Raw genomic sequence first — 23,370 nt, 5'->3', positions numbered from 1 at the left:
TAGTGAGCAGAGCTAAGGAGCTATCCACACTAATCAGAAAATATCACCTACAGACAGCCTTTCATTTAATCTGAGGTAGAAATACATATTTATTATTTTTCACTAATTTTTTCATCTTCCTTTGTAACATTTCATAAAGTTAGAGCAACACAAACATGAAACTTTAATCAAGGATTTTCATCTTTTGCAGAGTTTTTCATAGGGCACATCTAACATATTCAAAAGAAAATACAATGTTATTGGCTGGCATTTATAAAGCAGCCAATCCAGGAGGGCCATTCATTGTCCTTGGTGCTGATTGGCTGCGTCCAGAAGAAATAAGGAAGTAATAAGGAAGAGAGTAGACAGATGCTAGCTAAGTGCTAGCACTAAAGTGTCCATATTAATGCATGTTGAGATATATTTGGTGTCTAAGCTATTAAATGAGGCAGTTAGGAGTATTTTAGGCGCGGTTGGAAGTATTTACTGATTCTAGATATTATGACAAAGCAGCCAGAAAGAAAGCAGAATGGAGGGAATCAGGTGAAAATCTGCTTCTTTCGCCACTGCTCTTCATACAAGTCAATATTTTCTTGAAATAAATGCAAAATGTATTAATCAGGCCAGGTTTAAAAACAGGCAATGCTGAGATGCTCCAGCTGGTGTGATTCTACACTATAACTACTGGGAGGAAATGGGATTTTATATTAGCTAACATGATAACACTCATCCTCCTGGAAGGAGACTTGATTATAGCTCTGATGTTCATTCACTCATCTTCCTGGAGCTGAAGGCGCGGCGGCGCATTATTCCTCTTAAAGGTCATTAAGATAAGCCTGAGTAATTATTTAGTGGTTTATCGGTGATAAGCACCTGGTATGCATCTCAAGTGAATTCAATCAAACCAATCGCTGATGACAGGATGACAATAACAACAATTAATTAGCTGAAATGTTTGGTATGCTTGGTGTTGGAGCGGTGAATGTGTTAGCCTGCATGCTAAAAAGAATAAACAGCTCTGGGTCTAATTCAGTAAACATCTGCATGATAAACACATAAAGTAAATAGTATGGTGAGAAGTGGATGTTCCCTCGGTGCGGCTGCTGCTTACCATCTCTTTTATCCAGCCCATTCACTTCGCACTGCCCTGAGATATTTGCACATTTTTAGCATTTAAATTAGATCAATTTCACTGATCCCACAACATACCCCCAAGACTTGACTTTATGATCATGCTTACAAGTACATTTTCTCTCAAATTAATAAATGCTTTTACTTCAGATGCTCTTTCAAATTGCTTCCTGCTGATGCGCTTGACTTTGCTGGTCCTCTCCATTACAACAATGGCAGTAAAACACAGCATGCTGCTCAGACATGCAATGCACAATTTATTACTGCACTACGAGGAGAGCAGTAACAGTAAAATAATGCCAAGTGGTTCGCTGTCTTTAAGCGCGTGTAAAAGTGCTTTGTGAATAACTGAAACATAAAGTCTGTGTTTAGTTGTGGAAGCAAAATGTTGAAGCTTAGAGCGGCTGAGGATCACAGCAGACGAGGCTGCAGTGATTTCCACAGAGAGATGGTCTTCCACACAGAGCGCTCCCTCCACACAGCGTTAATTACTCAGCCAACACTTAAGAACAAGGTAAAAGGCGTGTTAATGAAACACTAATAAGGTTCCAATTTGAGTCTTTCAGCTTCGCCTTCCTCTGCAGTGATCTCAAGGACTCCAGTTCTTTCCGTGACTGGTCTCTGTTATTGCTAATTACTATCACTCACATGACAGAAGGGAGTTTAGAAACTATTATTGCAGGGAAATGAAGCCTTTGTGTTTTGTCCTTTGATGAAGGACACCCAGGCCGGTTTACTCGGTGTGAGAAATGAGAGACAGAGAAGACAAACTTCCCAAAAGAGAAGCTCTTCATTGTCAGCCAGACGCTGCGTTTCCTCTGCTGCGTCAATTAAAAGTTGACAAACAACCTGGATTTTAGGTTCTCTGGAGCTCCGGTCCTCAAATCCTTTAAGACAAACAACCTCAGCAAAAATCAGATTCACTAAACGTCACAATGGTTTTCAAACCAGGAAGACCAGAAGACTCAAACCAAACAGACGACGACTGGATGGCTGGCTGAAGGAAAATGTCTTCAACTGAGAAAAATAAAATAAAGTGAAACTCCCTAGTGACTGCTGCCAGAAAGGAAAAGTTCATCAGCCTGTCAGATCATTGGTGTCAGTATTATTCATCCCTTCACCTCTTCCTGGTCGGCTACACCTTCCTACTTCATCCATTCATTTCATGATGTAAACAAACCATTTCATAGCCATGCACTTCAAAATGAAGTACGAGTTTTTTTTGTTGCTGTTGTATTGTTTTCATGACTTATGGTGATAAATCGTCATGGCAACCGTTAACAGCTGGTAGCAGTGATGCCTTGCAGCAAGAAGGTCAGGGTTCAAATCCCGGCTGGATCCGTCTGCATGGACACAGATCCTCTCCTGGTGCTCCTTATTGCTGACTTATTGCACTTGGCTTTGAATGTGTGTGTGTGTGTGTGTGTGTGTGTCTGTGTGTGTGGGGGTGTGTGTGTGTGTGTGTAGCTGTTTCTGGACCTCCTGCTGTTAGATATTTTGAAATAGAACGATAAAACCAGATTCTCTGACAATAATCTCCATGAAAATGACAGGAAATCAGTTTAATCATCTGTTTTGGTCGAATCGACTCACTGCAGCTATCAATCACTTTTCACTCAACAGCAACTTTATACCTGGAAAACTGTAAAAGTATGAAATAAAATGACATTTGTTTGTTATTAATTGCTTCTCACACTTTACTAAACGACCTGTTCACTGAACATGTAGCAGCGTTTAAAGGACACAATGCACAGAATAAAATTATTCTTGGCTTTTATTGTTAATACTGGATGTTAATCAGCAAATTGATCTGATTTTTAAACTTTGACCTTTGGGTTTCAGTTCTTTGGGTTTCAGTTCTTTGGGTTTCAGTTCTTTGGGTTTCAGTTCTTTGGGTTTCAGTTCTTTGGGTTTGGACGTCTGACCCAGATCCAACTTTAATCTGCAGCGTTGCAACAATAAGCACATTTTTATCTTTCTTCAGTTTGCATTGCTCGATCATATTTAATATAAAAATAATTAACACTAACAATGACTGGCAGTCCAAATACAGAATGCAGGACTTGTGTCAGAAGTTTAAAAGTTAATCTTTGCAGATCTGGAGCAGCAGAGCCCATTAACCACGTGTCCATTTTCCTGGCAGCTGCAGAACCGCAGAAGTTTAGTTTGTGCTTTGAGCTCTCCAGAGTTTTCTGCTAACTGCACATCTGAGCAGAGGATCTCCAAGAAAGGTAATGAAATTTCCACTTCGAGCTTCCTGCAGGACCAAAGTGCCATTTCACAAGCCTGTGCACCACAATGAACCACAAACTGATAACATAAGTCAAAGGGAAACTTTAACTCGTGGAGTGTAGCAAGTGGAGGAAAAGCAGACGGGGATGGAAGCTATTCTCAAAGACATTTGAAGATACAGCAATTTCTCGGAGGCAATCATTTGATGCTCTCATCCTGTGATGGCTGAGTGTCACTACTTTTGCGCTCCCATCGCTCAAGTGCATCCAGCACTCCAAGAAATTGATTGTTGGAGGATAGAAGTAGAATACTGCACACGTAGAAAAGTATACATCTATCTCAAAATAAAACTGTTTCTTTCAGCTCAGTGACTCTGCCAGAGGATTTATGTCTCGTTTATGCTTGTAGGTCTTTAAACACTGTAATTCTTTATATAAAGATCCAAACTGAGTGATTCACTTTTGAGGAATTTCTATTAAACACAGGAAAACAGGATCACAGCTGTTCTACAAAGATCTTAAATCTAAATGTCCTTATAGGTTAACATTCAGTTTTATGAGCAGAGCTTTACCTCCAGCCTCTGGTTGGTATCTGCTCAGATTTCACACCGGCTGCTCCGTTGGGTTCGACTCGGCCGTATCAGCTACAGGAACGGATTAGTTCAGCAGATTATGGGCCTCCTTTGAGCAGGTGCCCTATAATCATAGTAGGCAATGATTACAACAGACTGCGCCACCGGAGGTTTTATTCCTCCTGATCTCAACATTCAGAGCAGCGCTCCGCATGCAGATGACTGAAGGTCAGATGAGGTTTAGTGCATAATGAACAGCTCTCAGTTATTACTGTGGTCCTGTCACCAAACGGCTTTAAATAGATTAATTCCTCCAAAGTGTCTCATGAAAAGGTTCTGGATGTTCGGGCCCAAGCAGCTTCCAGAACATCCTCACATGCATATCTCTGAGTTTTGACTAAAAGAAGAAGTGAAACCTCAAAGTGTGACAATATTCTGACACATAATGTGGTAAGACATAAGAAACATTGAAATAAATGATTCTTTCTTCAATGCAGCTGATGGCTGATCCCCCTTATCACATGAAATGACAGTCTGTGGCATTTGTTTCATTTTCCAGACACTGAAATGATCTAATAAAGTCTTTTGTTCCTAGTTTAATACTTTCCCCTCGTTCTTTATTTGAAGAGTCTCACTGTGACCTAACACAGCCACTCGACAACTTACAGGAAAGCTCTCTGCAGCTAATCTTCTGGCTGCTTTTTGCTTTTTGTCTCTTCCATTAGCTCAGATTTCTCCTCCAGCCGCCCAGATTGTTTTTCCAGCGCGGTCAGTAATGATTCTGATCATAATGGGATTTTTGCAAGTATCACTTTGTTGATAACGACAGAAAATGTTATCAGCTGTTTTGTTTAAAATGGTAAAAGATTTGAGTCAGATATGTTCCTTTAAAATGGAGACATTTTATAGTAACAGAGGAACAGGCAGTATTTTATGTTTAATGCCAGATAATAGCCTGAAGCTGCAACCATAGAAACACCATCAGACAATAAGACCGAACAGATGAAAGACACCAAACTGCACGTAATTTACAAATATAACTTCATACGTCTGGAGGTTTATGAGCATGATCTACAGACTTATGCAGAAAGAGTTATTGGACATCTCTGCAGACTAAATAATAAAACACAGAACTTTTCCTGGAACATGAAACTCCTGCAGCTCAGAGACGCCCTGCTGGTCCGGCTTCCTGCTCCGTCTTAAATCACTGCACAATCATTTGACCTTTAAGACAAAATCTGCTTTTCTTCAGGATGAAGATGACAAACCGAGGGCCATTAAACGCTTCCTCACCAACCAGAGGCGGTTTGTTGGTTTGCTCTTTAAAGCAGTAATCTTTACAACACTTGGCTGTGAGCTTCCTGAGTTCTTGTAAAATATTGTATTTGTTACTACTTTGTTAATAAAAATTTCCCTTCTTGTTAATCTTAACTTTAAGCTGAAATAATGCAAAGATCAGATCCAACAGTGGAGACTAAACAGAAAAGCAGGAGGCGAATTGAATTCAGACACATTTTTAGGTATATTTTTGCTCTAAGCTACGTTTAGTGTGCAGCCTTGTCATGCTAACTCATTGTAGCCTAAAGAGATTTGCTGCTGCATCCTAAATGCAGGATCTATGCATTTTTCTACCTTCCTAGAGCGCTGGGAGGAAGAGATGGGCATCCGCCTCGTTTGCATTCTGCACAGGATGAGCGATTCAGGGCCTGTCAGGGAGGAGCCGGCTCCTCTGAGGTGCCTTTGAGAGCTCGGCAGAAAGAGATGCATGCGAGGAGTTCTGAAGTAGGGTGAACTTCACACTCGCCTAATCTCCAGTTCGGATCCGTCTGTCGTTCGGCGGAAGTGCCAGCTAGCAGACCTGGCACTAATTCAATCACTGATTGTTGATTGGCAGGAGAGCAAGCCCTTGGGAAGCAAAAAAAGTCTCTTTTGTCCTTAAAGCAGGATGGAGGGTAGAAAGACGGAGCGTCTTCAAACTGAGCCAGACCAGTGGCTGCTGCCGGTTGGAGGAGAAACTTCAAACAGCAAACATTATCAAAAGGAATCAACTGGTTGCTGCTCCAAAATACAGACATAGGCAGCATGCAAATATGTCTTTGTGTTTCTGCTCCACCTATACATGATTAACATAGAGGAGGACAAACAATGACACTTTTATGGGTGTCATTCAGGAAACGGTGAAAAACAAGCTGCTGCTGCTGCTGGAAGTTTAAACATCATGTTGGTGCTGATGAAATCTCATTTCTCCAACTTTAAATTCAGCCATAAAATAACAGCAAAACATCTCAGATGATGGCAAAAAACAGCAGCATTTCTGAAATAAGCTGCAGCTTATCATCATGATCATCCAGATAAAACTAGAAACTTTACTTCAGCATCATTAGAAGCATTTCTTGATTCACCCCAAAACGTTGCATCATCAGATCTGGAAAATATATGGAAAATAATTTAATTAATCTAAAAAATGCTTTTTAATCTTTCAAACTTTTATCTAAAAACTTTAAGTCACAAAAACAAGTCAGAGCCTCTAAATGATGCTGCACATCTGGAAGATTAGAAACTTGGAGGAACATTTGGATGCTTGAAGGTGGAGGTCAAGTTAAGATTGTAACTTTATTATTGATTTTCCACTTGTAAATCACAGTCCTTGACAGAAAGAACAAATCAATGAATGAACAAAAAGAACGAGAGAAAACAATCCTTCAACCTTCACATCACATCCATCAAACGGAATTAAAGTTTTTCATCTGATTCTGCAGAAGTTTGGAGACGACACCAAATATGAGACTCTGCCTGATTCTCAGAGTTCGTCCCGTCTTAAGGTCAGGCAGAGTGTCTGACATGAAGCCTGGAGGAAATGACTCCTGATCTGAGGATGTGTGGAAACGACAGGAGGATCTCCATGTTCGGTTCCACGCGAAGCCACAAAATCCTGCCTGCAGGTCCTGAGGAGGATCATCAGGACCTGCAACGTTCAAACGTTTGGGAGGAAAGAAAATACTCTGCTGAAACAATGCAGGAGTTTGACCATCAGTGATGGAGCAAAGATTTAGTCAAACAAAACTAAACACATGATTAGATTTACAGGGTTAGACATAAATCTATTCATATTTATTACCGAAATGGTAAATAATTAGATTTATTAGACTGTACACAATTCTGATTAATAAAAGCACCTGATTCTATTTTAGATCCACAAAAGAGTAAAAACATCCTTCAGATCTTGTCATTATTTACCTGAGGAATGTTTGATGAATTCACTGCTCCTGCAAACATCATGCAGGAGAAAACAGTCCAACTTTAAACTCACCAGTTATCACTGAACGTCGCTTCCAGTTAAATGTACAGAAGTCTAAAGCACTTTTACATCTGTGATGTATCGGAGAGCTGCACAGCTTTAACAAACAACTATTTGTAACCTTCTCCACTGAAGTGGTCAAATCCATGCTGCTCTAGAAAAACTGATTCAGAAAGTGAAGATAGGGCAGAGAAAGGGCAGCGAACACATTCAGCCCACCGAGTTCAATCTGCTTTACCAACTCAGAATAACATACATGGCTTAGAGAGAAGCCATGACAATCTATTGGAGCAGGTGCTTTTAAAAGCTGCCATGTGCAACACGCAGATAATAAAAAGTAGTCTAAAAAAATGCATGCTCTAATTTCAAGCTTTCAGTGTGAATCAGTGGAGGAAGAGCCCGTTAGCTCTGTTCTGAACCAAACGCTCACATAAAGGCTTCCGTGAAATGTTCGCTTCTCAAATATGCGCCCAACTACTGGATTTATGCAGAGTGCACCGCCAGTGTTGCATTATGCATTTCACTCGCCTAGTTTAAGAAATGCAAATCACCTCAAGTTGATGGAATCCAATCAAGTTGATGGAATCCTTCCACAGACATGGCCATGAAATATTTGTGAATCCTCAAATGTTATTGATGCGGCGAAAGCAAACGGCGGAATGAGGAAGGCAGAGAGAAGGACGGAACGGGAAGAACGCCTTCAAAGTCCCGTCGTGTGAAAAAGGACGCCAGCTGTTACTGGCTTTCTTTCTGCTGTTATTAAACAAGGGATGAAAGATGGAGAAGCTCCATAAGCAGCTCTCTAAATGAGCTCAAAGAGGCCATTTTGCAGAATAATGTGTTCTTCACGCTGGGCGCCGTTCTCATGTCTTCTGGAAGAAGGTTTTCAAACTAAATGTCAAGCAGAATTAAAACACTTCCTTTGCTAGAAATGAATGTTTTTAAATCATCTCTGATTTAATGTTGGAAATATTATTGTGCAAATACTAAAAACAGAACAGGCCAATACATTAGCATAAGATTAATTTCATATAGATATTATGCTATGTCCACACAAATCACAGAGAAGATGGCTGATGTGCCACATGTCCACTCAGTGCTACATCCAACTATATGTGGAAAGTTGAGTGGAAGGAAAAATGTGAGAAAAGCAACAGGGACAATTAAAACCTCTAGAGGATTTTAAGGGCCATTAGAGTCTGAACCAGCTGCCCAGTAAGCATCCGGGATGTGACTGTCTGTCCCCTGAACAGGAAGCAGCAGCAGCTTCCCTGGACAGAAGAGAAAATGGCTGAGTCAGCGCTCAGACGTCCAAATCCCTCTGCAGTTCGAATGGAAATCAACCTGACAGACCAGAACCAACATGCAGATGAGCTGGAAGTTACTGGAGCAAACTGGACCTCCAGTACTCTTCAGCAGAACCGAACACTGCCGCCCTCCGTGTCACGCTGCATGGATGCAGTAATTCATGCAGAAGGAGCCCAGACTGCTGCACAGATATAAACTATTCAGAAGCCTGACATTTCTGGTAAAAATGTCATCTTTATTGATCTGATATCAGATCATAATTATAATCATCAGATTTTATTTTCATTATCTGAAAACCAGAATCATGCAGTAATTTTCTGTATGATGATGAAACCTTGGGAAAAAAAGCAAATGAATCCAAACTGATCATAATGAGTTTGTGAACCTGATGGTGTTTCTCCACAGATTCGCTATGAAACCATGGCGACGGTGGTAAATGAGAGATGAAGCCTGAGTGAAATGAAGATGCTATCGGAGGAGCTGTCTGATCAAACTGCCATCAATTCTTCCCCCAGAAGCCGTTTGTCCTGAGCCTCCATTGTTGTCCCATCAGAGCAATGTCACACAGAAAATTGCCACCCAGGGTGCAGGCTGAGTGGGGAGATGAAGAAGAAGGAAGTGACAAGACTGTTGACTTAAATTGTTATCGATTCAGCTGTTTGAACGTTTTTCTCACAAAGGTTAAAAGTCAAGGAGGAGCAGAGGAAGAGGTTGCTTTCATCCGTTCAGCTCTGTCTATTAGACAGCAATTCAAATCATAAATCATCTTCTGTTTGCTGCAGCTAAGTATTTAAGACCTTTATCAGTTTGTGATCTATTTCTGCTTTGGTTTCTGGAAACGGCTCCAGTCGGCGCTGAGTGATTCGGTCAGGATAAAGATTTAAAGCTATTGATCTGGAAACAATATACTGTGAAATATTTTCTACAAATATTGACACAAATCTGACTTGATTTTCACCACCGGTTATAAAAGTTATCGACTGCAAAAGCAAGTGGGCCTCTGCTGTCCATGCAGACAGCACACAATAGCAAATGGCCTATAATGGATTATGACCTCAGATCAATAGCGACGCCTGACAGTTTCCAACAGAAAACAGAAATGTAAGAGCAGAGGGAACCAAACGGGCCTTTAAACACCAAACATCCATGGAAGAGCAACATGCCAGAACTCCAGTGGTTCTGCTTTAATACGGGTCCATTAGCATCGAATCTAAAAATATATTTCATCTGAAAAGAGAAACTCACAGATTCTCTTTTCAAACAGTGATTTATTTATTTCACACGTTCAACTTTCAGGAATGAGTTTCTTAAAAAAATAACTTCACAGTAAATCAGTGTAGAATAAAAAGTGACGACGTCAGGATTTGGGCCAGCGGCTAACAGCTGTTAGCTCAGCTCAGCTATCCAGAGCAACGCTAACCTGACAGGAAACTCATTTTATTTACAAGAAATATTGAAAACGACGCACCACTGTTCTTTCATTTCAGCTCATTTTGTTGGTCCCAGTGAACCCAGATAAAACTCTCTGGACGTGGTCAGCAGGGTGTGAATACTTTTCTGTGGACTTTAAATGTGGCAACAAGTTTAAACCAAAGCAGCTGAGAGTCTCTGTGACCTGGAGGTCAAAGATTCAACATCTTCACAGTTTGTTTCTATAGTAACTGGTTCTGTTTGAGTCCAGCCAGTAACGGGTCAATAGTTCTGTTGGTTCCTGGTTCTGTTGCGCCGAACTGCAGCCACGTTTGAACACATCATGACAGCATAACAACGTTTCTGCTCTCAATATAACATAAAACTACAGGAAGGATCCTAACAGCCCAATACAAAACTTTAACAGACGTCGAACTTTACTCAAATAAAAGTTTACAAAACAGTCATGTGAACTGGTGCTTTACAAATTTATCTGGGAAAATTATTGATCAGAAGCTAAATGTGCTAAATATTTTCACTACTGACGTTCATTATGAGATTAGTCTTCTGTTTTTCAGATCAATATTTTGGTTCATTTTGTTTTATCAGTAGCTGTCCAGTCAAACGGTCAGCTGACCGTCCAGACTGGATGGTCAGCTGACTGATCGTAATCACAAAATTATATGGAGAGGCTGTTGTGACAGCCTCTCCATATAAGGAGAGGCTGTCACCTTATATGGAGACATATAAGGAGACGTCTAAACTTTAACGTCTAAGTTTAGACGTTAAAACGTCTAAACTTAGACATTTAGATTATAAACGTCTGAGTTTATAATCTAACTCAGATGTTTTAACTCTGGTAGGTTACCAAAGTGAACATTTTGATACGTTTTCTGTCAGGAAGCTTCCAGTTCAGAGCATTTCACACGTTTGAAAACAATTTTACAATATTTTAATATTTCCTCCTTCATGGCCACTGCAGAGGAAGCAGACTGACATTTCATCAACTTCTCTCTGACATCCTAAATATTCGTTTTATTCCACAGCCAAATCAAGCTATGAATATTAAAACCACCTAAATTTATAACTGTCACAACAGCCTCTCCATATAATTTTGTGATTACGACAATAAAGAATTTCGGCAATAATCTCTTTGCAGAGAAGATAAAAATAAAGCGTCTCTCCGGGTCTCTGCAGGATTATGTTTTAAAGTAGAACTCTTTTCAAAGTGCATTAAAATAAAGGGAAGTTGGAAAAGAAAGGGGATGAAATATTAAGGCCTCCTGGGCAGCGGCAGCAGCATCAGTGCTAACCTGACCCAGCTCTGCTGTCGCCAAACTTCCAGCACTGAAATATTAACCGCCTGCAATCTGTAACACATGCTGAACGGCTGCAGCCGTCCGGCTCGTCCACAGACTGAGGGTCTCTGATTAATCACTGTGGGTTGCAGCTTTGCACCATTTCCTGCTGATTTTGTAGTTTAAAACTCCTTGTGGGAGTTTTTAGAGTTTCTGTATTTGTTGTTCTTCTTCCTTGTAGTTTTACTTTTACTGTTTATTCATGCTGTAATATTTTAAATGCAGGTTTTCTAAATCTGTTTGGCATTTTAAGTAGAAATGATTTTTTTCCTGTTAGGATTATTGCAGCCCCTTGTCATATAAATATGAATAAATATTAGTCAGCAATGTTTTTGTGGCAGCATCACAATCATTTTTCTCACATTAAATGTTTTATGTTTAAGCTAAAATACACCAATATGATCATTTCTACAAAAAAGATGAACAGATAATGTTTCAGGTTAAAGCTGGTGAAGTCTGCTGGACACGTTTACATCATGTTGGGGTTTTATCTGAAGGAGGAAAGAGGCGGGACTTCCTGTCTCTGCTCCTGGACGTCAGGCTCTGGGAAACAGAGGAAGGTTTTCCTGTTTCAGAAGGAATCAGGACTTTTTCCTTGAAAAATCAATGCAGATATTCAGGAAGCGACATCAGTGATGCATGATGCCGGTTTCCCTCTGTGCACACGTCTGTCCATAAACCTGATGAATATCAGTGGCTGATTGTTACACTTGGACGGTGACATCATGGCAGAGCATTCAGAGCAGAGAGGAAAATGCCAGACAGACTTCCTCTACTGCAGATGTTTCTTCTTTTGATTTGAAATAAAGTTGCCTGGAGGAAATGTGACGAGATGAAAACGGACTGGACTCAGAACAACCAGGACCTCTGCTTTCTGACTCATCTCTGCAGCTCTAACAAGCCTTCCTGCCAAAAGGCCTCGTCTCTGTCAAAGCCAAGGTAGCACTGCCCGACTTCATCAGCCCACTCCTCCTCATCCTCCTCTCAGGCTCATTCATATGGTTAAACTGCAGATATGCAGAACGAGCGCAGGTTCAGTTCCTCTGACTAACCAAGATTCCCTCTGCCTCTGAGAAACAGGCTTTTATTTTGACAACGACAGAACGAAACTAGAAGAATGGATGCAAATGTTGTTCACCTATCAGGAGCCAGACACATTTCTCCTGAGAGAAAAGAGGCATAAACACACGACCAGACAGAGCCTGATCAGCTGCTCCATCACCAGGAAGTCACAGGAAGTTCTGCTTCAGCTCAGGGACACAATGTTCTGCTGGAGCGTCCAAAGATTCGGCCAAAACCGTGAAGATAAAAGTACATGAGGGAGACGAGGATTACATTTCATTTTTAAATTAAAATCCAAATGTATTTGATTGTCACAACAATAAACTAAACAGGCAATAATTTGATTGATTGTTTTTTTAAGAAAGTACCAAATGGCCCTCAGAGTCTGGTTTAGATTATTTACTCTGAAAATAAAGTTAAAACAACAAAGACAGTGGAAATGTCCTCCAATTGGATTAGTTTGAAATTAATTTTTAGCTTTCAAATCTGTTTGAAAACAATTTATCTTAATTCTGATTTAGTAACTGGAACTAGGAGACATATTAATATTTTCCCATAATCTGCAGTTTGAAGCCTGTTGGGACATTCGATAATTTAATGGTAACATGCTCCACATGAGGAAACATTAATGTTACTAAAGAAAGCTAAGAAGTTAACGATGGAACGGTTTGCCAATAAAGACTAAAAACGTTTCTAAAAAACAGAAATCACCACCAGAATGAGTTTCGGAGTGTGGGCCGCCGTCAGTGTTTCAGGGTTTAACGTTTCCTTTTGGCTGCAGGGGAACATTATCACAGTTTGCATTCGCAGCCATGAGGATTCCTGATAATCCTGCAGACAAACGTTCAATCCTGCTGAAAACAGAAGGATCAACAACCACACCAGGACCGGGTCGAGCCGGACCCGCTTCCTCATCCATTTCCTCTCCCAGAAATACGCCTGCGGAGGAAAACGCTGCTGAAAGTCTTCATCTTCAGGTGGCGGATTTGTGTCGCCGCTGCCAACAAGCAGAACTCATTTTGTTGTTCTGATTGTTAGAAGAAGCAGAAAACCACATTTCTTCTCCGTGTTGTTTCCTCTCAGACTGGAGGTCGAGCTTCACAAACAGCTCGGAGTATTTCATAATAAATCACAGTTAAATGAGACAGTGGTGAGGGTCACATTTAATCAGCCGCACCGTAAGAAACAAACACGAGGCGAGACAAACGGCTGTTAGTTTTAAATGGGCTGAGCGCGTTAATTACAGCCGCACAGACAGCCTCATGTAGGAGCATCACACCCCCTATTTTCACATGATGCAACCAAAATATTTACGCTTTTTGGCTTGGGTTAATTACTAAATAAATAAGTAAATGAATCTGAAAAGTGTGGCCTGCACCTGGATTCCATTTCCACCTGAACGTCTGTTAGTTTGTCTCATCCACAGGATGAAAGTTTTACCCACAGTGCTTTTCAAAACATCTCAAATTCGGTCAGACTGGAAAAAACAGTTGTCGGCCAGATTGACGTCTGGACTTTGACTAGGCCATTCTAACATGAATCGTGTTTGATCTAAACCATTCATAATATCTCTGGCTGTGTTGGTTGTGTTGCTGGAAATGATTTTTCTTAAATTTCAACGTCCTGTAGTAGGAAATGTATCCGACTGATTAGCAAAACTTTATTATTCATGTTTTTTATCCTAAAACCACAAATGCAGATTGACGAATATCATGTTCCACAAATTTCAACATCAAATAGATGAAAATATATTTATTTTACAAAAATGCAGTTGTTTTTTTTAACATAAAAGCAGAAAGTTGTTTTTTTTCTTTTTATGAAAACACCACTGCACACAGACATTTCTTAAAAGTTATAAATTGTCTCTTTTGAAAGGTCAGGTAAGATTTGCAGCTCTGAAAGAGTTTTCTGTCGCTGGACGTAGGGTGAAAAGGCTCTGGGTTGTAAAGGTTGCAGACTTCTGTCCTCTCCCAGTGAAACACATGGAAACGTTGAGCAGCTGCCCTGCTTTCAGAGGCTCTGTGTGCAGCAGCAGCAGGATAAACCTGGACATGCTGGCAGCCAGGAGGACGTTCAGCTGCAGCTCTGCTGAATATGAATCCTGCTCTGACCAGATGACGATCTGCGAGGAAACGCTTTTAAAGAAGCAGCTTTCTGCTTCATTTAGATTTCTGTAGACTTGAATCATTAAATTCACTAGAAATGTCAGGTGTCAGATCCCGTCCTGCCCGGATGGAGATAGGCTCGGCTACAACTAATTATTCCTGAATCAATACAGGAGGACAGGAAACATGTTTGGCTCGCTGTGTTTTCCTCTCCTCTCCATCAGCGCTGATGCGATAGGATTTCTCTTTACAATGAATGGAAATGTCGAGCGGGGAACGTTCCCCACACTTTACAGCCCGATTCCCCACATATCAACTCACACACCGTCATAGCCGTAATGAATAGCAGCAATGAAAAGCAGCAGGAATAAGATAAATAAAATAAAATATTGCTTTGTCACCGGATTCGTTCAAACTACTTTAACTGGCACACACGTCTTCCTGCTGTCAGCACAATATCTGTTTGAGCCGAGCGAGCGCCGCATTATCAAGATATGAATCATGGGTTGGATGCCAACGCCGGCTGGAAGCCCTCAATCTCCATTCAGGAATGCTGGGCTGTTACAATTCTCCGGACACGTCAACGCATATCTGAAGATCCTCTTTGTATTAGTTTTATTATCACTTTTCATCCCATGTAATTGCCTGTCAGCCCCTCCTGTGTCCAATTACGTGAAATCCAGCAAAGCACATTGCCATGCCATCAACATTATCCTTCTTTATTACACCGGAGTCACAGAATGAAACACGCCTCACCGGCCACGACGCTGCATGGAGCCTCAGCTGACACGAAGCAGGACGAGGTTTTCCTACCAGCTGGTTTTACCCAAAAACGTCAGGGTCATTTTTATCATTTCATATCTCCTGAGGTGGACCACCGCTCTGGTGAGGAGAAAGAATGACAGCTAAAGCTGTTAGCACCCGGATCACCGTCACGTCACTTCATCAGCTCACATTAAACATAAACGCCGCACCTTTCAGATTTTATTTGTACATAAACATTCTTTTTATCGATCAAAAATCATCTCAGTAAAACTTGCTGAACGTTGTGGATGAACTTTAACAGTATGTGGAAAAGTCTGTTTCATGGTAACGTCCAGACTCGGTCAGAACCGGCACTTTTAGCACGCATTTGTGTTGGTGATAAAAACTGAAATCAGGAATCTGTAGCATCTATAAATAACCACAACCTTTCAACTAAAATTAATTTTAGTGAAAAAGCAATGATCTGCAGATATTGACAAAAAGCCAAAAGAGCCAATCAGCTTTAATCAAAGTGACCTTTAGTAGCCCGGTGATGTGCCTGCAGGGACAAACCACTGACTCACATTTCAAGAATTTAGAGCAGATTTTTTTATCAGACTTATCTTGGTTGTTATATTTAAAGCCACGTTGTGGACTGAAGTCCTGATAACTCGTCTAATTGTTCAGCAGCGTATGTGAACCAGGAGGGGGCGCTCTGACTGCTGGGCAGGAAAGATCAGCTCTCTGCTGCAGCCAAACGGGATTCTGAGTTCATGTGTTTGTGAATTTCTCCTTCTTTATATATAGCCTCAAGATGCTTCTCTTACATCAGCCATCTGTTCAGCAATCAAACAGCCAAATCCACTGATCTGAGCGAGATCCTCCATGACAGGCACACACAGCGATGTGTCATACATGCTTTTTTAGAGTTTAAACCTACTCAAGCTCACTAATTGTGTTTAATGTCCATGTTTAATCAGGCCATTCATCATTTGAGCTGACATAAGGGAACGTAAAAAAGATTCCTGTATCAAAAGATAATAATAGAAACCTTCATGTGAAAAAAACATGAAAGTTTCTGTTTGAAGGAGACATTTCCATTCAGAATCACCTCAAAATGTTCTTGCAGTCTGCATGATGTTTGACCTGAGAGCAGGTTGAACACAGCTCAGCAGGAAGACAGAAAAACGTTGGCAGCCTTTATTTTCCTCCCAGGAAAGACAGTGAGCTTCTAAAATAATTAAAGCAGGACTAAAACCGACAGTCTGGAGATAAAAGGTGCCATGAAGAGCTTGATGTCTGGCAGATCATCCTCCTGAGAACGGACCAGCGCTCATTTTTTGAAGTCCTGCAGGGCGACACGGTGCAGCCGGGAGTGGTTACAGAAACGACAGCGAGTCTGAACTGAACCCGACAACACCATCAGAACCGCAGAGCCCAGGTTCTGCAGGAGGAGAACAGGCTGGACGTGAAAACAGTGGTGGATAATCCAACCACATAAACCAAACAGGAAATGTTTTCATGCTGCAACTATGACAAAATACTGACAACAAGGAACAGGAATAAAAAAGTGAGTTTTCTCCCTTTATAATCAACAAACTTTCACTTATTTTGTTGAGATTTTTGTGGAGACTTTACAGATAAAAGTCAGAATATTGTGACCTGGATTTACTGAACATTTCATTAAAAAAACCTTCAGCTGCAGTCAGAGTGGATGTGCACCGTTCAGGAACATCAACTCAGAAACAGCCAGAGACTCTCAGTTGGATAGGTCTGGCCTTTGACTAGGCCACTCTCACATATAACAATGCTTTGATCCACAACCTCCTGCAGTTAGACTCAGATTAAATGATTTTATTCTCCAATTAGGTGAAATCTGATGGAAACTGGTTTCACTGGATTTTAATTATCACAGGAATTTATGATGGATCCAAACTGGTTGAGAAAACCCAGTTGAACCTCAAATGATTTCCCTCTGGCTGAGTTTGTTCCTGTCATCAGCGACTCCATCATCTGACGTTTTTATCCAAACTTAATCTGTCCTATAAAGACTCTGATCAACAGGGAACTCACTTGGCATTTTGGGGCCCTGAAAAATGACAGGGCTTCGTTTTCTTTTCTCTGCTCTGTCAAATGACCTTAATGTGTCACAAAAAGTCACACAAACCCCCGTGCTGATGCACAGGCAGAGATAACCCAGCAGGAACAGATCTTACAACATAAATGTGGATAAAATAAGATCAACGTTTAGCATCCAAAACGCCAAGAAACCGACCGAAAGCTTTAAAATACCGCCCGGATGTTTCTTTTGTAGATTAAGTCAAAACAGAACCGGGATGTTTTATGAGACTCGCCTCTTTCAGAATTATTTTATTTATAAAAATGTAATTTTCTCTGCTTTGATTCTCTCTTTTATCTAAAACAGAGTCAGACTGCTGCAGCTGCAGGATCAGCACAGAAAACTAGGCTCTGCATTCAGCAGGGAAACATGCAGGAAACATGCTTCATTCCCTCTGACTGAAAGGAAGTGTCGACACATCGATTTAATCCAGTCTGTAAGCAGCAGCAGCAGCAACTTCCAGCTGGAACCTGCAGAACCAACAGACAGGAAGTTGGTTCTGTGTGTTTATGAGCCGGAGACCCAAAACCACCAGGAAGAGTCACCAGAGGAACCAGCTGCCTTCACTGACAGGTTTCCTGTTTCAGCATTTATCCTTTACTCAGATAATTCAAACATAGAGTTGATGTGACAGCCCCACCACTAGGGGTCAGGGTTTGTTTCTGCTCTCCAGGCAGATGGTTCAATCTGTGACCCGGCCGCTGAGTAGTTCTGGTCTGCTGAGCCGGGATTTCTTCTGCACAAAGGAACTCAGTCTGCTGGCCTCTGCTCTCTGGCTTCTGCTTTAAGGAAGCACTAAACCTTATGAAAATATTACTGTTTGGCTAAAAGTGAGGAAAACAGTAGAAATATTCAGCAAAGTGGCAGGAAAGTCAAAGATATATAAAAATATAAATAAATATGTATAAAAACAGAAGAAAAAGGCAGTAAAGGGAGAATTTACAGCATAAAAAACATTGTGCAGTTATTAAAACAGCATATTCAGATTCAAAGAAATGTGCAGCNTGATCTAAACCATTCATAATATCTCTGGCTGTGTTGGTTGTGTTGCTGGAAATGATTTTTCTTAAATTTCAACGTCCTGTAGTAGGAAATGTATCCGACTGATTAGCAAAACTTTATTATTCATGTTTTTTATCCTAAAACCACAAATGCAGATTGACGAATATCACGTTCCACAAATTTCAACATCAAATAGATGAAAATATATTTATTTTACAAAAATGCAGTTGTTTTTTTTAACATAAAAGCAGAAAGTTGTTTTTTTTCTTTTTATGAAAACACCACTGCACACAGACATTTCTTAAAAGTTATAAATTGTCTCTTTTGAAAGGTCAGGTAAGATTTGCAGCTCTGAAAGAGTTTTCTGTCGCTGGACGGAGGGTGAAAAGGCTCTGGGTTGTAAAGGTTGCAGACTTCTGTCCTCTCCCAGTGAAACACATGGAAACGTTGAGCAGCTGCCCTGCTTTCAGAGGCTCTGTGTGCAGCAGCAGCAGGATAAACCTGGACATGCCGGCAGCCTGGAGGACGTTCAGCTGCAGCTCTGCTGAATATGAATCCTGCTCTGACCAGATGACGATCTGCGAGGAAACGCTTTTAAAGAAGCAGCTTTCTGCTTCATTTAGATTTCTGTAGACTTGAATCATTAAATTCACTAGAAATGTCAGGTGTCAGATCCCGTCCTGCCCGGATGGAGATGGGCTCGGCTACAACTAATTATTCCTGAATCAATACAGGAGGACAGGAAACATGTTTGGCTCGCTGTGTTTTCCTCTCCTCTCCATCAGCGCTGATGCGATAGGATTTCTCTTTACAATGAATGGAAATGTCGAGCGGGGAACGTTCCCCACACTTTACAGCCCGATTCCCCACATATCAACTCACACACCGTCATAGCCGTAATGAATAGCAGCAATGAAAAGCAGCAGGAATAAGATAAATAAAATAAAATATTGCTTTGTCACCGGATTCGTTCAAACTACTTTAACTGGCACACACGTCTTCCTGCTGTCAGCACAATATCTGTTTGAGCCGAGCGAGCGCCGCATTATCAAGATATGAATCATGGGTTGGATGCCAACGGCGGCTGGAAGCCCTCAATCTCCATTCAGGAATGCTGGGCTGTTACAATTCTCCGGACACGTCAACGCATATCTGAAGATCCTCTTTGTATTAGTTTTATTATCACTTTTCATCCCATGTAATTGCCTGTCAGCCCCTCCTGTGTCCAATTACGTGAAATCCAGCAAAGCACATTGCCATGCCATCAACATTATCCTTCTTTATTACACCGGAGTCACAGAATGAAACACGCCTCACCGGCCACGACGCTGCATGGAGCCTCAGCTGACACGAAGCAGGACGAGGTTTTCCTACCAGCTGGTTTTACCCAAAAACGTCAGGGTCATTTTTATCATTTCATATCTCCTGAGGTGGACCACCGCTCTGGTGAGGAGAAAGAAGGACAGCTAAAGCTGTTAGCACCCGGATCACCGTCACGTCACTTCATCAGCTCACATTAAACATAAACGCCGCACCTTTCAGATTTTATTTGTACATAAACATTCTTTTTATCGATCAAAAATCATCTCAGTAAAACTTGCTGAACGTTGTGGATGAACTTTAACAGTATGTGGAAAAGTCTGTTTCATGGTAACGTCCAGACTCGGTCAGAACCGGCACTTTTAGCACGCATTTGTGTTGGTGATAAAAACTGAAATCAGGAATCTGTAGCATCTATAAATAACCACAACCTTTCAACTAAAATTAATTTTAGTGAAAAAGCAATGATCTGCAGATATTGACAAAAAGCCAAAAGAGCCAATCAGCTTTAATCAAAGTGACCTTTAGTAGCCCGGTGATGTGCCTGCAGGGACAAACCACTGACTCACATTTCAAGAATTTAGAGCAGATTTTTTTATCAGACTTATCTTGGTTGTTATATTTAAAGCCACGTTGTGGACTGAAGTCCTGATAACTCGTCTAATTGTTCAGCAGCGTATGTGAACCAGGAGGGGGCGCTCTGACTGCTGGGCAGGAAAGATCAGCTCTCTGCTGCAGCCAAACGGGATTCTGAGTTCATGTGTTTGTGAATTTCTCCTTCTTTATATATAGCCTCAAGATGCTTCTCTTACATCAGCCATCTGTTCAGCAATCAAACAGCCAAATCCACTGATCTGAGCGAGATCCTCCATGACAGGCACACACAGCGATGTGTCATACATGCTTTTTTAGAGTTTAAACCTACTCAAGCTCACTAATTGTGTTTAATGTCCATGTTTAATCAGGCCATTCATCATTTGAGCTGACATAAGGGAACGTAAAAAAGATTCCTGTATCAAAAGATAATAATAGAAACCTTCATGTGAAAAAAACATGAAAGTTTCTGTTTGAAGGAGACATTTCCATTCAGAATCACCTCAAAATGTTCTTGCAGTCTGCATGATGTTTGACCTGAGAGCAGGTTGAACACAGCTCAGCAGGAAGACAGAAAAACGTTGGCAGCCTTTATTTTCCTCCCAGGAAAGACAGTGAGCTTCTAAAATAATTAAAGCAGGACTAAAACCGACAGTCTGGAGATAAAAGGTGCCGTGAAGAGCTTGATGTGTGGCGTCATGGCAGATCATCCTCCTGTGAACGGACCAGCGCTCATTTTTTGAAGTCCTGCAGGGCGACACGGTGCAGCCGGGAGTGGTTACAGAAACGACAGCGAGTCTGAACTGAACCCGACAACACCATCAGAACCGCAGAGCCCAGGTTCTGCAGGAGGAGAACAGGCTGGACGTGAAAACAGTGGTGGATAATCCAACCACATAAACCAAACAGGAAATGTTTTCATGCTGCAATTATGACAAAATACTGACAACAAGGAACAGGAATAAAAAAGTGAGTTTTCTCCCTTTATAATCAACAAACTTTCACTTATTTTGTTGAGATTTTTGTGGAGACTTTACAGATAAAAGTCAGAATATTGTGACCTGGATTTACTGAACATTTCATTAAAAAAACCTTCAGCTGCAGTCAGAGTGGATGTGCACCGTTCAGGAACATCAACTCAGAAACAGCCAGAGACTCTCAGTTGGATAGGTCTGGCCTTTGACTAGGCCACTCTCACATATAACAATGCTTTGATCCACAACCTCCTGCAGTTAGACTCAGATTAAATGATTTTATTCTCCAATTAGGTGAAATCTGATGGAAACTGGTTTCACTGGATTTTAATTATCACAGGAATTTATGATGGATCCAAACTGGTTGAGAAAACCCAGTTGAACCTCAAATGATTTCCCTCTGGCTGAGTTTGTTCCTGTCATCAGCGACTCCATCATCTGACGTTTTTATCCAAACTTAATCTGTCCTATAAAGACTCTGATCAACAGGGAACTCACTTGGCATTTTGGGGCCCTGAAAAATGACAGGGCTTCGTTTTCTTTTCTCTGCTCTGTCAAATGACCTTAATGTGTCACAAAAAGTCACACAAACCCCCGTGCTGATGCACAGGCAGAGATAACCCAGCAGGAACAGATCTTACAACATAAATGTGGATAAAATAAGATCAACGTTTAGCATCCAAAACGCCAAGAAACCGAGCGAAAGCTTTAAAATACCGCCCGGATGTTTCTTTTGTAGATTAAGTCAAAACAGAACCGGGATGTTTTATGAGACTCGCCTCTTTCAGAATTATTTTATTTATAAAAATGTAATTTTCTCTGCTTTGATTCTCTCTTTTATCTAAAACAGAGTCAGACTGCTGCAGCTGCAGGATCAGCACAGAAAACTAGGCTCTGCATTCAGCAGGGAAACATGCAGGAAACATGCTTCATTCCCTCTGACTGAAAGGAAGTGTCGACACATCGATTTAATCCAGTCTGTAAGCAGCAGCAGCAGCAACTTCCAGCTGGAACCTGCAGAACCAACAGACAGGAAGTTGGTTCTGTGTGTTTATGAGCCGGAGACCCAAAACCACCAGGAAGAGTCACCAGAGGAACCAGCTGCCTTCACTGACAGGTTTCCTGTTTCAGCATTTATCCTTTACTCAGATAATTCAAACATAGAGTTGATGTGACAGCCCCACCACTAGGGGTCAGGGTTTGTTTCTGCTCTCCAGGCAGATGGTTCAATCTGTGACCCGACCGCTGAGTAGTTCTGGTCTGCTGAGCCGGGATTTCTTCTGCACAAAGGAACTCAGTCTGCTGGCCTCTGCTCTCTGGCTTCTGCTTTAAGGAAGCACTAAACCTTATGAAAATATTACTGTTTGGCTAAAAGTGAGGAAAACAGTAGAAATATTCAGCAAAGTGGCAGGAAAGTCAAAGATATATAAAAATATAAATAAATATGTATAAAAACAGAAGAAAGAATGGCAGTAAAGGGGGAATTTACAGCATAAAAAACATTGTGCAGTTATTAAAACAGCATATTCAGATTCAAAGAAATGTGCAGCTGTGTAGAATAATTAAAAAATGTGCAGCCTGAGTATTGCTGGTATTGATTATGATCATTTTCTTTCTTTCTCTTTATTCCAGTTTTCCAGCCACTCTGTGAGCTTCAGCTTCTGTCAGCATGAAGTTCATACTGAATATTACATCATATATAATAACCCACCAAAGACCTGGTTTTGTATCATACAAACGGATATTGTGATGACTGCTGTGATTTGTTTTGTTGTTTTGCTGAAGCAGCAACTGCGACTCACCTACAGGAAGTTTGAGGATTTTCCTAATGAAGAATCTGTGCTGAAAGTCAAAACGTCACAGTTTTTCCCCTCAGCTGTTCATGAGCCTCTGAGGTCACTTCCTGCTCACTGGTTCATGTTTCCAGTTTCCAGGCTGGAGCCGAGGCCAAACGCTGCAGCTCCATGTTTAGTGATATTCACTGTTCAGATGAAGAGATTTCTGCTGTTTAATGAATAAAATGCAGCGTTTCAGTTCTGTCTGTGAAATGAGTGATAAGAGCTTCAACAAAACGAGCAGCACTAAACTCTGACCTGAACTTTTCTTGCTCTACATGAAGGTTAAAGCTTTTGGTAAAACTAACTGAGTCATTAAAATGTCAGA

At 41.1% G+C, this 23,370-nt stretch overlaps 1 protein-coding gene and 1 long non-coding RNA gene across 6 annotated transcripts in view; one reads left to right on the top strand and one right to left on the bottom strand.

Annotated features, from left to right (window-relative positions):
* Positions 1-23,370, bottom strand: part of lingo2 (leucine rich repeat and Ig domain containing 2) — a 193,998-nt gene that overhangs the window by 48,018 nt on the left and 122,610 nt on the right. The gene's annotated exons all lie outside the window — the stretch shown is intronic.
* Positions 19,896-22,889, top strand: LOC107836107 (uncharacterized). The gene is made up of 3 exons (XR_001661955.1): positions 19,896-21,202; positions 22,058-22,324; positions 22,840-22,889. It is a non-coding gene; the product is annotated as an uncharacterized LOC107836107 (long non-coding RNA).

Source organism: Poecilia formosa, unplaced genomic scaffold (genome assembly GCF_000485575.1).
Source record: "Poecilia formosa unplaced genomic scaffold, Poecilia_formosa-5.1.2 Scaffold39, whole genome shotgun sequence".
Taxonomy (NCBI): domain Eukaryota; kingdom Metazoa; phylum Chordata; class Actinopteri; order Cyprinodontiformes; family Poeciliidae; genus Poecilia; species Poecilia formosa.
The sequence above is the reverse complement of the archived record's forward strand: the minus strand, read 5'-3'. Positions and strand labels throughout refer to the sequence as shown.